Source organism: Aulonocara stuartgranti (genome assembly GCF_965226115.1).
Source record: "Aulonocara stuartgranti genome assembly, chromosome: 5".
Taxonomy (NCBI): domain Eukaryota; kingdom Metazoa; phylum Chordata; class Actinopteri; order Cichliformes; family Cichlidae; genus Aulonocara; species Aulonocara stuartgranti.
The window spans coordinates 13,022,769-13,038,461 of NC_138943.1; the positions used below are offsets into that span (position 1 = coordinate 13,022,769).

Below are 15,693 nucleotides of genomic sequence, written 5' to 3' on the forward strand. Positions count from 1 at the left end.
GTTGGTGTGTTGCCGGGGTTGTGGGCGGGTGGGTGCATGGGGGGGTGCCGCCGGTGCATCGAGCCACCTGGGGGGCTCTTCAACTGGTGGGGGAGATTGTCACATCTTGCAGGAGCAAGGGGGGGAGATACAGGAGAGGTGGAGGAAGATCTCAGCCTGGGTGTTTATTGTCTTATGTAGTCTGGAAGATGAGTGGATGGTGGGGTGGGTGCAGTTTTCTCTGTGGTGGGGTTGGGTGGACTGTCCCGGGCTCTGTGGGGCCGGGCGGCGCTGCTGCACTGGGCCCCGGTCTGGATGGGCCTGGGCCCCCTTTCCCTGGCGGGTCGCGGAGTATGGGGGTGCCTACTGGGGTCAGCGGGGGAGCTGGCCCCTCCCTTCCTTCCCTCCCCATCTCCAGCTGCCTCCCTCTTCCCGCTCCACCACAACCACCCACACATGCACCGCCTTGGAGTAGGGGTATGTCACCAGGGTGCAGAGGAGGCTACCCCCCCCCCCCCCCCCCCCCCGTCCCCTTCTGGCTGCCTCTGCCTCAATTTTATCCCACAACTTAGACATTCACATTACTCACACTCTCATTACACATACATATAGGATCTTGGGGGTGGGCACGATACACGGAGTCCAAAGTACCATCAGGGTGTACACCCCACCCCTGGCATCGTTGCCCACCTCTCAATTTTAAATACACATAGACATTGAGGGCTAGCAGGAGGGACCATGCGCTTACCTGCTGCTCTCTGGCAGGTAGCTCCAAGCCCTCCTGGGTTTTAAATGCACCTTAAAACACACATGCATCAACACTACAATGAGCGGCTGGAGGGAGGTTTGGAGTCTTCTCTCACCCCCATTCTCTGCGACCTGCTGGAGCGGGGGGGCTAGGAGGAGGAGTTGGCCGTCCGACTGCGGTCTGGAGTGTGGAGCCTTCCTGCTGCTGCGGAGTCGGGGCGGTCTGCCTCCCCCCACCGCAGGGAAAAGGGAAACACCACCTGGGTCTGGGTGCAGTTCCCCCCTCCAGGGGCGGGGGCACCTAGACCCGGTTTGTAGAGTACGCTTGGGGAGTGTGATCGTGTGTACAACGTCTCTTTATGTCTGTCTCCACGTTGGTTGAGTGTGGAGTAAGTGCATATGAGAGCATGAGGGTGGGAATGGATGTTTGTATCTGTGTGTGCCTGTATGTCTGTGTCTATATGTCAGGTTGGGTGTCAGGCGCCACCTCTCTGGGGACATCTCAGGCCCTCCAAGGTTTGGAGGCCTATCTCCCCCTACCACCACTTCCCCTGCCAGTGGCGGACCCCCCTCAGATATCGGTGCGTTGGTGGTTCTTTGTGTCCGGGGGTGGGCGTCCAGGTACACACCGGCTCACTCCTTGGCGGCCGCTTATCGGGGCCTGGAGCCTGGGGCTCGCTCGGGCCACTCCGGAGGTGGGGTGCCCCCGGCCTCTCGGCCTGGGGCTCGGTCACTCAGGCGCAGCTGGCTGCCGGCGGAGCTCACGGGCGCGTCACTGCAACTCCCCCTGGCTTCTGCTCCGCGGCTGCTGAGTGAGCCCTCATCTGGGACTCTCCTCAGCTCTTTCCGGGACAGTGGCGCAGCTGCCCCTCTGTTGGTCTTCCTTGGTCTCTTGTGTTCTGGGGGCCTCTGGATGTCTGGAGTTTTGATCTCCTCCACACCTGCTTCATGCCCTGGAGGACGGGGCTGTGGCCCCCCCACACCCTCTAGCAGATCATTACATGAAGGAACCTTTTAAAAAAACAAAAAACAAGCGCGTCCATGCTCACAGGTGTACACACGGGTGATCACACCCACAAACTACACCCTTTTTGGCTCCTACCTCAAAGCACACTGTGTTCTGTTGATCTTATGTGCTGCACAATAATGTTTAACATTTAGTATTTACTGTCATATTCCCATATATCATTGTGATGTTGTTTATTCTATTACTCTTGTTCTCTTCTGCTTGCTTTCTTTTTTCTTTCTCAGCAGGTGACCCAGGTGATTGATATATGCATTTTTTTTTCTCTGCCCGTTCTGTTGGTTTTTGTCTTTTGCCCTTCTCCCCTGTCCCTCTTCTCAGCTGTTTCTCTTTCCCTCTTTCTTTCTCCCCTTCTTTCCCCCAGTCAAGTCTGTCCCGTATTCAGTAAGTGAAAATAAAATAAACAATAAAAGGTGAATCAAATGGACCATTACGGCAAGGCTGGGATGGTCAGTTTGGTAAAGTAAATCCGTTGGGCATCTTTCTTTGCCTTTAGACAACAATTCTGAGGGCAAAAGAGCCAAACGGGACAGGCCAAAAAAAAAAAAAAAAAAAAAGACAATAAAGTGTCTTGAAGATAAAAATCAACGCAAAGATCTATAGAAAGCATCCTACTTAAGAGGCAAAATTCAATTGGTAAGTGCTTGTATCTGTTTATAGGATGTTTTCAGCTGCTCTCATCTAATTCTCTGATGATACTACATGATGAGAGAGGTTGCTCAGAAATTAGTGATGTAACCAAACACCTCCAGGCCAGCAGTATCTCCAGTTTTGCATTCATGTGCTGCCACGTGGACTCGCCCTTTCTGCCATGTGACCTGCCTTTTTAATTTCTCTGAGGTCTCCGCCTGGCTCTGCAACCTTATCATACTTCATGTCCATGGATACAAGTAGCTAAAGTATCACACACCAACACTAGACTCAGGTGTGCAATATGACCAGAGACAGGAGCCATAAAGCAGCTTTATCATGATTATAATCCAGTGACAGAATGCATCTGTTCACACTGCACCTCTATAAACTCCATCTGCAATGCCCTAAGGCAGCTGTCACAGTAACACTAAAGTGTTTTGTGGTATATTTAGCTAATTTTTCAGGAGAGACAAATCAGTTCCAGTCTTTTTTTTCTTTTCTTTTTTTTGAATACGTTGTATAGACAGTGTAAAGTGTATAAAAATGTAAAAAAATGTAGCCAATTAGATGTTTGGGATGTTTGGGAGCCAAATGATATAACAATATTTGGATGTGCTTGGGTGAGTGCTATACTATCAGCTAAACCATAGCAAGTTTAATTACCAAGCTGTATTCATAAGTGCAGTTAGTAAAAATGCACACCAGCTAGTTAGTACTAAGTATCAGATTGAAGATAAATACTAGAATTTCATCCCCCGATCTGAAGAACACATTTTTCTTATAAGGACTTTACCCAACAGCAGTCAGCTGTAGCTTCATGTGCAAGCATTCAGGCCAATCAAAGCAGCCATGCCGATTATACCTAAAAAAACATGCTGTGATAAATCAGTTCTTACCCAAGCTGTTCAATCTGCTGCTGTGTTACTTTAAAATCACTTCAGTGCTTATTTTGAAGTAGTACAAAGAAATAAATTATAAGCAGATCAGTTTAAAGTACTGCAAGTTGTGGAATAAGTAGTAGCGACAGTAAGGTGTTAAAGAGTTGCAGGCAACATCCTGCAAATCTCCAGCTTTTCTGCCAGGTAACCAGTATTTGACTATACCCTGCTGTTAACAGTGTTGGGGGGTAACAGAATACATGTACCGCCGTTACGTATTTAAAATACAAAATATGAGTAACTGTATTCCGTTACAGTTACCGTTTAAAAAGGTGGTATTTAGAATACAGTTACTTTGTTGAAATAAATGGATTACACTGCGGTACTTTCCTGTTTCATTTTGTCGCGGGTCAGGACTGTTTGGGTTTTGTTTGACAGCTACGTTCTGTTGTTCCAGGCGGCAGCGTTACGGTTGCCATGGTTACAGGGCGACGCTCTCTCTCTCTCTCTCAGCGACTGTGTGTTTCCTGGGTGAGAGAGCGCCTTTTCGTTGTTGTTGTTGTTGTGCTAAGCTAACAGGCAGAATGCTACAAGCATAGCTCTAAAGAATGTAGCATCATGGGCAGTGTAGTCCGTGTTGCAGGGAGAATGGACTGCCATACACGTTATGTGTCTGTGAGCGAGGAGGGAGAAAAAGGGGAGTGGAAAGGTACGAGTTGTCATCGAGCAAAAACGGGAGCTGGAAGCATGTAAATATAATAATAACCACTTCAGCCAAGAAGAGTGCCTGACGAGCCCAGTTGTAAGTAAGCTATTAAGACTCGACTGTACACCGTGTTCGTGTTTTCCTCCGAAAACAATAAGTTCCGTTGGAGCAGCCTTTCAACGCCTCTCTCTGTCTCTCGCAAGAAAAGTTGACCCACACAACAAAGTAAAGCTATTTTTCGGCTACAAGCCGACAGGGACCCCGCCGTATTAGTCAGAGGTCCCTTTACTACAGTTCGGAGACGCGGACCTTCAGTAATAGTAATAAATCACACAGCAATAGTACATTCACGTTGTTGTAAAAAGCATGATAATATATTAAGTAATCCAAAGTATTCAGAATACGTTACTGTCATTGAGTAACGTAACGGAATACGTTACAGAATACATTTTGGGGCATGTATTCTGTATTCTGTAATGGAATACATTTTAAAAGTAACCTTCCCAACACTGGCTGTTAATAAGGTTAACAAGGTTGATAAGGTGCTCACAGACGTCCTAATTAAAATGTAACAGCTTGTTTTCCATTAAACTGCACGCTATAATGTGTAGTTACAGCTATCACAAAATCAAGTATAAAAGTTTACTTTCAAGTGTTGCAACCTTATTGTTAACCTTATTAATGTTATGTGCTTATTATTTATCATAACTGTAAGGTTGGTATACTTCATGCAATGACATAGTACCGTTGTAAAAATGTTTACAACTTTTAGCATGATTCTTTAATTAATAATTTAAAAATACACAGTTTCCTTGAGGTCTTAAAGCACACTTGTTTGGTCCCTTGACAGGATCAAAGAGAAAAATGCAAACAAATAGGGTTGATAAAGATTAATAGCTCTGCCCACTAATGAATAACCAAAAGCTCATGGGTTACTGATTGGACACAGGTAGAATCTTTTGCTACAGTGAGCTCTCTTGAAGCTGAGCCGGTGTTGGAAAATCTTACTATTATTACAGTTTATCATTATAACTTAAAAATCATGGCTTACTTTAAAAAAAACTAATTTGCAGATTTGTGGCATTTAAACTGGCATCCAAGCAGTCGATGGCTGGTTATGGCCAAAGTAAGATTTTTTTTTGACCACCAGTGTGTTCACATGTACTTTGGTTCTATGCTGTTTTGTAAGGCACCAATCAAAATTGTCTGCAAGACATAGATGTAAACAATTCTGGGAACTTATTAGTAAGTGCTGAAGACACAATCGATTTTGCTAGGAAAATAAGATGCAAATGTAAAATTTGTTTGTGCAGATTTGTTTATCATTTAGACCTTACCTTATATGGACAAATTGTCTGTGTAGTAGCATGTAGGTCATTTTCCATTTTAAATGATGATCTCGACTGATGCTGGTCAAAGTAGCTTTAGTAACTAATGATTTAAAAGTGCAATGAGACCCACAGACTGCAGTGACAGCAGGCACCATGAAGCCACATTTTATTTTATGGACTTGAAGATTTTGCCTGTAGCCGTCTTCATCTTTTGGAACCAGAAGTTACTATATTTGGACAAGAATGCAAGAATGGTTAGCAAGGTGTATCCACAGTGACTTTAAGAATAAACATTTTTTTTCCTATAAAATTCTAACATTGGGGACTGTACCATTTTTGCAGCCAGCATCAAGTTTATTTTCTTACCTTGAGGCTGCTGGATAATTAGATTCAAAATTATAAGAGTAAAATACTGATAAAAACCAAACAGGTAAAACAATTCTATAGAGAAGCCATTAAACTGAAATCGTAATCTCTTAATCTCTAAGAATACAAGTGTATGATAATTTCACCACTGGGTGCGCAGTAACGCACAAACAGTTCTGACCACTTCTGAAACATTTTTAGAACATTTTCCCTCCCATGAGTCAGTGCTGCCCTTCAGCTGAATAAAAGGATGTCTATGTGATCACATCAAAATAAATGCACTCACATGGCTATATGAAGTCACGTTATTAAAGGCACATGTAAAAAAGAGGTACTGACTCATATCCTCGGTCCCAATAAAATCCTGCAAACAATGTGACTCATATTATGATGGTCCATGAAGTATCATCTTATGCATTCACCGTTACTGGAGAGATATAAAGGAATGTATAAAGAGTTCTGTAGATATATACACTGCTCAAAAAAATTAATAGAAAGATTTTTAATTTAAGTATGGCATCACATCAATTAAACGTCTGGGATATTAATCTGGCCAGTTAAGTAGCGAAGCAGATTGTGAATCAGCTCCAGCTGCTTTGGTGTTAATGAAATTAACAACACACCTACTAGAGAAGCAACAATGGGACAACCCTCAAAACAGGAATGGTTTTACAGGTAGAGGCCACTGCTATTTTTTTCCTCTTTATAGTTTCTGAGTGTTTTTTCTTTTCTTTTACTATTTCAGCATTTTGCTAGAGTCATTGATAGCATTAGGTGATACCTAGACCCTACAGAGGTTACATAGATTGTCCAACTTCCAACTCCTCGAAGAAAGCAAATCAGTATGTGCCATTGCCAGAAGGTTTGCTGTGTCTCCTAATGCACAACAATGTCTGGCCTCATGTGACTGGAGTATGCAGGCAGTTCTTGGAGAATGATGGAATTGATTCCACTGTCTGGCCTCGATGCTCTCCTGACCTAAATCCAAAAGAACACCTCTGGTACATTATGTTTAGGTCCATTCGATGTTGCCAGGTTGCACTTTAGACTGCCGAGGAGCTCAGTGTTGCACTGGTGGCGATCTGGGAGGACATTCCCCAGGACACCATCCATTTTCTCATTAGGAGCACGCCCCGAGGCATGCATACAGGCACATGGGGACCATAACAATAATTGATTACCATTTTTGATTGCTGGAAGGAAATTTTGCCTCATTTCTTTTACTTTTATGTTTGGGGTATCTTTGAATCCAGCATTCTGTAGGTTAATAATTTTCATTTCCTTAAATGATATGGTGTCCTTTCGTTGATAACACATTACCCACTCTATGCCAACATACACAGCAAAATCTCCAGTGTTAAATTAACACGGGAGAGTGTCTATATATGGGTCCACACCTCTGAGTGTTAAATACAACACTGTTGAGTGTTAAATTAACACTTTTGACAGTGTTATATGTTTAAAAGTAACCTAGTCAGTTTTGAAGATTAACAATGGCTAACACTGAGCAGTGCTGATTTTCTAACACTGGAATATTTCTAACATTTTGAGTTATTTTCCAGTGTTAGAAAATCAGCACTGCTCAGTGTTAGTCTTTGTTAATCTTCAAAACTGACTAGGTTACTTTTAAACATATAACACTGTCAAAAGTGTTAATTTAACACTCAACAGTGTTGTATTTAACACTCAGAGGTGTGGACCCATATAGACACTCTCCAGTGTTAATTTAACACTGGAGATTTTGCTGTGTAGCTGTCCAGCATATTTTTTTTCCATTGAGATCTGATGTGTTTTCAGTGTTCCTTTAATATTTTGGAGCAGTGTATATAGCTTTCCAGTGCAACTGAGAGAAACTTAAGAGATATGATTATTCATGTTTCTGTAAAAGTCACAACTTATACATCATATTCTGAAATTATAATAAGAATGCTGAATACATTCAAGAAGAAATAGTGGAAAGTTTAACAAAAATACATGGCTTGAAGCTCTGTTTGACTGGTGAAAGTCAGAGGAAAAACAATACAAAAAGGAGGCTGCTGTGTCCTGTGCCTCCTGCTGTATGTGCCAGTAGTCAATTTCAGAGGAATTTACCCTCATTACCCTCTGAAGCCTTCATTACAGCCCAAAAACAGAGAGAAGAAACAGCAGCAGAAGTCTAAGAAGAGTCTGACCAGTGGGTTGTTTGTTTGGAAGCCAGAGAAGTAAAGAGATGTACCTCCTAAATACTTCACTAAAGCTGCTGCAGAAGACTGTGGTCGTGCTGGCAGCTCCCAGGTATGAATGTCTGCAGTCACCACAAAAACCTCCTGAATTATTTTTTATATACTGTTGTGAAATGAGAAAGAACTCAGGTTACGTGTTGTGGGCGCCGAATTTACACAAAGATTTTATTTTTCATATGATTATATAATGTTGTTTATAATGTTCTTCATTCCTCTGTCATGGGAAGATTGTGATAAAACCACAAACCACACACTACTTTCACATGTTTGTTACATGAAAAGGTTTGCTAACAGTCTGGTTTTGCAATAACCAACTCATTATGGCAACATGGTGTCTGGCCTGTGGTTGATTCCAGTATTTCTAGCGTGTGACCAGAAATGAGAAAGAAAAAACGTGAAAAACACAAGTGCATGCAAGGAATATTGTAATAGATATTTTCGGTTGCATAATGACCAAATTACTAGGGACAGACATCAGTTCCTTTTATGATATTTTGATCTCAATTTTAAGACAAAGTGGCACCTCTAATTCACATTCATAAACACATGCATGCACACACGCACACATGCACAGTAGCGCCTGGGTCTCTGCTCTCGGGCTCGGCAGGCAGAACTGCCTTGTCATCATAAAACGGTCATGGCATCTTGGTATTTTCTGGCATTTTGTCCTGATATCTTGTGTAACAGATCCCTCAGGGCTGTTATTTTTCAGCTCATACAATGGGTCATTTGTGGCAGATGGAAACACAGCATATTAGTGTGTCTTCGCTTAATAATTGTAATTTTTAGTTAGCATCTCAGTCGAATTGCAAACAGATAAGCTGGTAATGTAGATGTTCCTTTCTGTACATCTAACATCTGTTTATGCTGTAAGAAATAAGCAGTCATCATCAGCTCTATGGTGAATAAGAGAAGAGTTATGGTTCCCAGCAGGCTATTACCACATAAACACTGGTAGCACAGCAGCATTTAAAGTATTCAAGGAAACACCCACAGAAAGCATTTGTTTTTCCCCTGGTTCTTGACAAACACATCAATTTAAAGTTAAAGGTTACAGAGGACAACATAATGTGAACTATAGGAACATTTTAGACATGCTGATAATAAAATACCGGGTCAGTATTATAATATCCATCCATTCTCTACCGCTTTTCCTTTTCAGGGTCACATGGGGGATGGAGTCTAAGTATTATAAGATAATAATGTAATTTTGTTGTGCTTTTGGCATAATGGCAATAAAAGATTGATTTAAAAGATTCTGATTTAGTACTGGCCTACAGGAGCTGTTATGGAAAACCCATCTGATGAAGCTCCTAGCACACACTTTTTGTGCTGATGTTAGTAAATCGTGAATTCAACAAAAAAACATTACCACAAAATGCAACACAAATGTTTTTGTCCATACAGTGTGTGTTGTAATTGTAGCAGGATTCAAATCTATCAAAAGAGTTTTCAAAAAAGCTGCTTTGAAACTTTGAAACGTAGGTAACTCATTTAGTTTCAAGCATCTTTATGTTAAACTGCTTTTAACTAGTAAGTCAGGAAAGTTATTTTGCATACACCCACTAGCAGACTATTTTGTTTCAAATTACCAAATCCCACTAATAATCTGTGCAGTTGGGTTATTAGCTGTTATCAGAGCGTATTAAACATTAGATATATATCATGGGTTTCAAATGAATGATGACATTTCAATAAAGTCAGTGAAAAGCTCTTGGTGACATTCGACATTCAGTAAGCAGCTCTCTGGTCCCTGCGGTTCACTGTGCTGCTGCTTATTAATGAATAAAGTTAATGAATCTGAAAGTGAATCATGTCAGTGAACCTAAGATGCTGCTTAACCTTCTCTAACAATGAGGGCATCATGTATGATTCTCGTGGCTGTCACAAATTATTGAGTCAGTTCGAGTCTATTTTTACAACGTTTTGATCAGTGACCTGTGCAATGGTGGATATCAGGAAATTAGCAAGATGTAAACTAATAGTTTAGATCATTTAAATAACTGATAGCATTCAAAACTTTTTTTTGATTTTGGAAATAGCAGATTCTAACAAAAAATGAGGATTCATAATGTGGGCCAAGTATCTTAATCCAATACTGTCATGTTTTGTAGAAACAGGAACTAGGTTATTTACACTCATTTATTAGCGTTTTTGTGCCACTCAAACCACAAATCATCTTTTATTGTTGTGGATCGGTTTCAGGAACTTATGTTTAAATGGCCTATAAGCTTATTATTATTCCTCTCACACACTTGGTTTGTTATCTTAAAGTAAACTATTTGCTCTTTTTTGTGAGCATCAGTAAAAGCAAAGGGCTATACTTGCTACTGTTATGAGAGGATTTCTGTGCTTATTCACAGTCTTTGTGGTTTTCTACCTTATTGGAGTTATTTACAATGGTGGAAGGAAAGTGCAGGTAGTCTGAATATGGTGTGTCTTCCTGAAACACCTGGCAGAGTTTAGTCAAACTGGAATTTAGCCCTTTTTTTCACGATTCAGCTATTCTATGTGAATGGAGATTTTTTTATTTACAGATACCTCTATGAAATGACAATAAATTACTTTAAAAGCTGAAGTATATTTTAAACAGCTATCAATTCATATACAAACACAAATGTTGTGCATGTACATCAATCAGACAAGAGAACCACAGGGATTTAGTAATGAGATCACACGTGTGTTCTGCCAAGCAGCACTGACATGATGTTATGTAACTTATAACACACACATGCGCGCACACACAGACAAAAACTACCAAATACAAAACATAACTAACTGTTCAACATGACCAAGGGGACCGAGGCAGATATGCAGTCTGGTGAAGACCACACTGTTTCCCTCTCTGCTCCACAGTAACAGAAGGACACATGGAACAGTGTGTTCAGATGAAAACATGCTCCAGTTAACAATACTCATTTTGCAAGTCCAAATCTCTACTAACTTGGAACAGGAGAACATGCATCTATACAGTCATCTTCTCACCAGCCAGTATCACAAACTTGCTTTTCTTTCACAGTCTGTCAAGCATGTGACACCGCCAACCTCCTCATACCTCAGGAGGTGTATGTCAGCAGATGGTTTTTTGTACATAATAGCACCAACACGGTAACATGGTTACAACATGAGTGATCTGAATGGAAAAAGAAACTGTAGATGGATTAGATAGTATACATGACTGTGCAAAACTCTTTTTATTTTGTTTCCAAGGAGACAGGCTTTCTTGTACTTTTTAAAGCAGTCTTGAGCTATTTCCCATTTATATTTTTAATATTTAATATAAAATATAAAGAAATCTGGGGTAGCAGTATGGAGAATATGCTATAAACATCTGATATCTGCCCATTTACTCAGTTTTTCTAAGCAGGTGGATATGAACCTACATTCGAGGACAGATGCTTAGTGTTAAATACAGAAAAAAGAGACATAAAGTAGGAGGTCAGTAATATTTCTAGCACTTCAGTGAGAAGAAAAGAGCTGGGTTTTTTTTTTCATTCAAGGACACATTGATCCAGGCCCTCATAAGCCTTGAAATGGTCTATTTTTGTGCGTGTGGGACACATGCCTTTTTAAATAAGCACTTGTATGGAGCCTTGCTTACGTGTGCTACATGTCCTTCTGTCTGTTACGCTTGGCTACAATGCTTAGCCACGTAATGGCCATTTTTCCTACAAAGCTGCTACTTGTCAGTACATGACCACGTCTTTGGTTTTGTACTGACATGTAGTGCACACACACTAGGTAAAAGTAATACATCAAGATCACACCAGCACGTCAGCAGCAGCTGCCATCAAGTGAATTAACACCCGGCTTTACACCTCTATAGTGCTCGTCACACTCTTTTCTTTTTTGTGTATGCTTTAGCGCACAGTACATATTGTAATAAATCCACTGTACCCGCTGTATAACTGGAGATAAAAACTGAGCAGGAGTCGATGAACACCAAACGTCAGCTAAACAGAGTGGAGCTGGAAAGGCTTCAGTACAGACTTGCCCTGTATTAGATCAAACCATTTTTGTGATTCTCTGCTGTAATAATTAGCACTTTGGCCTTGAAACCCAGAGAGCTGAGTTCAAATTTTAGTGTGACCTTGGAGATGTATGCAATAAAAATCATTACATCGAAATGTTTTCTGAGAAATACGTTGGAAAAGATATACTGTGTCATAGAGAGAGCCTAGAAGGCCATCCTAACCTTGACCTATTTGCAAGATTCCTTTCAAGCAATTTTATATATTATGTCAAACACAAAACGATCTAGTCTGAGTATAAATTGTAGCTGAGTGATGTAAATGCATAAATATATGTAAAGTGTGGCTAAAGTGGTACATACTGTGAACCATATGATTTAAAACTGCCATGTACTGCAAAGAGTAATGCTTCCCCAATATACAGGTAACGGCATTAAGAGACAAGTGCAACCCAACCAATCAGAAGGATGATGGTTCAATCCCTGGCCATTCCAGTCCATGGCTGTATCCCAATTCAGGGTCTGCAGCCTTAAAGTACGTATTTCAAGGCCGATTACGTCACAGTGGCGCGCCGAAGGCTGTCCCAATTCAAAGGCTGCTCGAAATGCGGCCCTGAAATGCGTCCTTCATTTCCCTGAATTTTAAGGCTGTGGCAGTGTAGACTTCGTGGTCCCATATATCCCACAATTCATAGCGCGGCAGTCGGTGCGGAGAATTCTGCCGCAGACGGCAGAAGTGGAGCGGCCGAAGAGTAAACTGTGAAAAGTAATTACTGAATATGATGTCACTTATTTATGTGCAAATGTTTAATAACGAAGAACATTAAAACATTACTGTTGGCCACATGTCGGCAAAGTTATGTGACATTAGTGACGTTTGTACTAACTTGGTTTTAAAGCCTTTAAATATACGCCGTTCAATAGCTGAGCTTAATCTTACAGAGAATGATCAAAGCTCATGTAGAAACAAACAAATGAACAAAAGATTTTCTCCTTCATTTCTGTCAAACAAAGCTGTATGACACGTATCCAGCTGTTAGTATCATGGTTGCTAGGCAACCTGGGCAGCGCAACGGAGGCTAGACCGTCCCATTTCACAAGCCTCGCACTTCCGGCCTTAGTGGTCTTTGAGTACGTGGCCCTTGAGGATCGTTGAGGCTGCGTACTTTAAGGCTGCAGACCCTGTATTGGGATACAGCCTATGAGTATCCTTGGGCAAGATACTGAACTGTGAGTTGCCTTCAGCGTATCCATCGGAGTGTGAGTGTGTGTGCTGTGTAGTAAGAATGTGTGTGTGAATGATGCTTGTAGTATAAAACACTCTCAGCGCTCAGTTAAAGTAGAAAACTTCTATAAAAGTACCTCTCTGTTGAACAGAAACTTTGTTGTTTTTTTCATTTTAAAAAATCTATGAGCACCTAAGAAATCCAAACCAACTGGTCAGTCACAAGTTTGCCTCTTTAATCCATCAATGATGAGACTGTGAGGCACTGTTGTTGCTGAGTATTGGTGGAAAAGTGACAGGGCCAGACCTAAATAACTTGAGCCACATCAGAGGCATTCTCAGCCTGAGTGTGAATGCAGAGCTATGTGGCCTCATCACATGAGAGCTCCAGTGATTAGAGCTCAGAAAGCATCCCTGACACAAGTGCAAAGACTTCTGAAGTGTGAAGTCATTTAGTATTTATTTGATAGCCACATCAAAGACTTCGACAACATAGCTTTTGAGGACAGTCCCGTCAGTCAGCCACTGGGATGTGCTGAATATCACAAACTTGTGAAAAATTGCATTAAAAAAATGAAATTACATTTATGGTTTAGTCCAGTCAATATATCCCCCGAGCTCCAAAGGACATGCAGGTGATGAATGCAGCAGTGTTCTATTTTATTAGTGTAAATTAGGAAGAATTTTAATTTAACTATTGCTACTAACAGGCCACAGAGGCAATGAGCCAAAAAGATATTCAAAAGGCTCTGCAAGAACACTCAAAGGGCTAAGTCACTATTTGCCTATTTTAAGAACTCTATAAATGAAGTTTTGCTTCCATGTTTTGAAATGTATCTGCACATACAAATTCAATTCAATTCAATTCAATTCAATTTTATTTATATAGCGCCAAATCACAACAAAAGTCACCTCAAGGTGCTTCATAGATACAGAGAAAAACCCAACAATCATATGACCCCCTATGAGCAGGCACTTTGGCGACAGTGGAAAGGAAAAACTCCCTTTTAACAGGAAGAAACCTCCGGCAGAACCAGGCTCAGGGAGGGGCGGGGCCATCTGCTGCGACCGGTTGGGGTGAGAGAAGGAAGACAGGATAAAGACATGCTGTGGAAGAGAGACAGAGGTTAATAACAGATATGATTCAATGCAGAGAGTGCTATGTCACTCACTATGTCACATACAAACACAGTGCTAAATGAGGCTGTAACTGCCCAACTTCCCCCCATCCATCTAATGTTTATGCCTTTATTCTCTCTCCCCCTCTCTCCCCCACCGATGTAGGAGCGGTGCTGAGCAGGATCAATGTCCACAAGGCTGCAGGCCCTGATGGCATCCCCGGGCGTGTTCTCAGAGCGTGTTCTGGGGCTTGCAGGAGTGCTCACAGACATATTCAATCTGTCCTTGGCCCACGCTGTGGTACCGGCCTGCTTCAAATCCACCTCCATCGTCCCGATACCCAAAAACTCCAACCCATCTTGCCTCAATGATTACCGCCCAGTAGCACTCACCCCCATCATCACTAAGTGCTTAGAGCGACTGGTCCTAGCACACTTCAAATCCTGTCTCCCCCCCACCCTGGACCCCCACCAATTCGCATACCGCCGGAACAGGAGCACAGAGGATGCAGTCTCCATCGCAATGCACTCTCCTCTCACACCTGGACAACAACAACACCTACGCCAGAATGCTGTTTATAGACTTCAGTTCAGCATTCAATACAATCCACCCCTCACAACTCATCAGGAAACTGACAGACCTGGGTATCAGTTCCCTCATCTGCAAATGGTTACTGGACTTCCTGACCAACCGCCCCCAACATGTCCGGCTGGATAACCGCTGCTCATCTACCATCACAATGAACACCGGTGTACCACAAGGCTGTGTGATGAGCCCTTTCCTCTACTCCCTCTTCACCCACGACTGCAGACCTGCTGATGGTTCCAACACCATCATTAAGTTTGCAGATGACACCACGGTGATTGGCCTCATCAGTGACAACGATGAGGCCGCCTACAGGGAGGAGGTGGATCGTCTGGCTGAGTGGTGCGACAGAAACAACCTGCTGCTTAACACCGAGAAGACCAAGGAGCTCATCGTGGACTACAGGAGGAATGCTGACCCACATCCACCCATCCACATTAAGGGGACGGCTGTGGAGCGTGTGAGCAGCTTCAAGTTCCTGGGAGTCCACATCTCCGAGGATCTCACCTGGACGACCAACTGCTCCAAGCTGGTCAAGAAGGCTCACCAGCGCCTCTTCTTCTTGAGGACTCTGAGGAAGAACCACCTGTCCTCAGACATCCTGGTGAACTTCTATCGCTGCACCATCGAGAGCATCCTGACCAACTGTATAACAGTCTGGTACGGGAACTGCTCTGCCTCGGACCGGAAGGCGTTGCAGAGGGTCGTGAAAACTGCCCAGCGCATCGCCGGAGCACCACTTCCTGCCATAAAAGACATCTACAGGAAGCGGTGTCTGAAAAGGGCTGGGAAAATCATCAAAGACCCCAGTCACCCATCACATGGACTCTTCACCCTCCTGCCCTCTGGGAGGCGCCACAGGAGCCTCCGGACTAAGATCACCAGGTACCGGAACAGCTTCTTCCCCA

At 42.5% G+C, this 15,693-nt stretch overlaps 1 protein-coding gene across 1 annotated transcript in view; it reads right to left on the reverse strand.

Annotated features, from left to right (window-relative positions):
* The window catches only part of LOC309707366 (uncharacterized protein), a gene marked incomplete at its 3' end in the record, with an annotated part of 455,076 nt that overhangs the window by 400,041 nt on the left and 39,342 nt on the right, over positions 1–15,693 (reverse strand). The gene's annotated exons all lie outside the window — the stretch shown is intronic.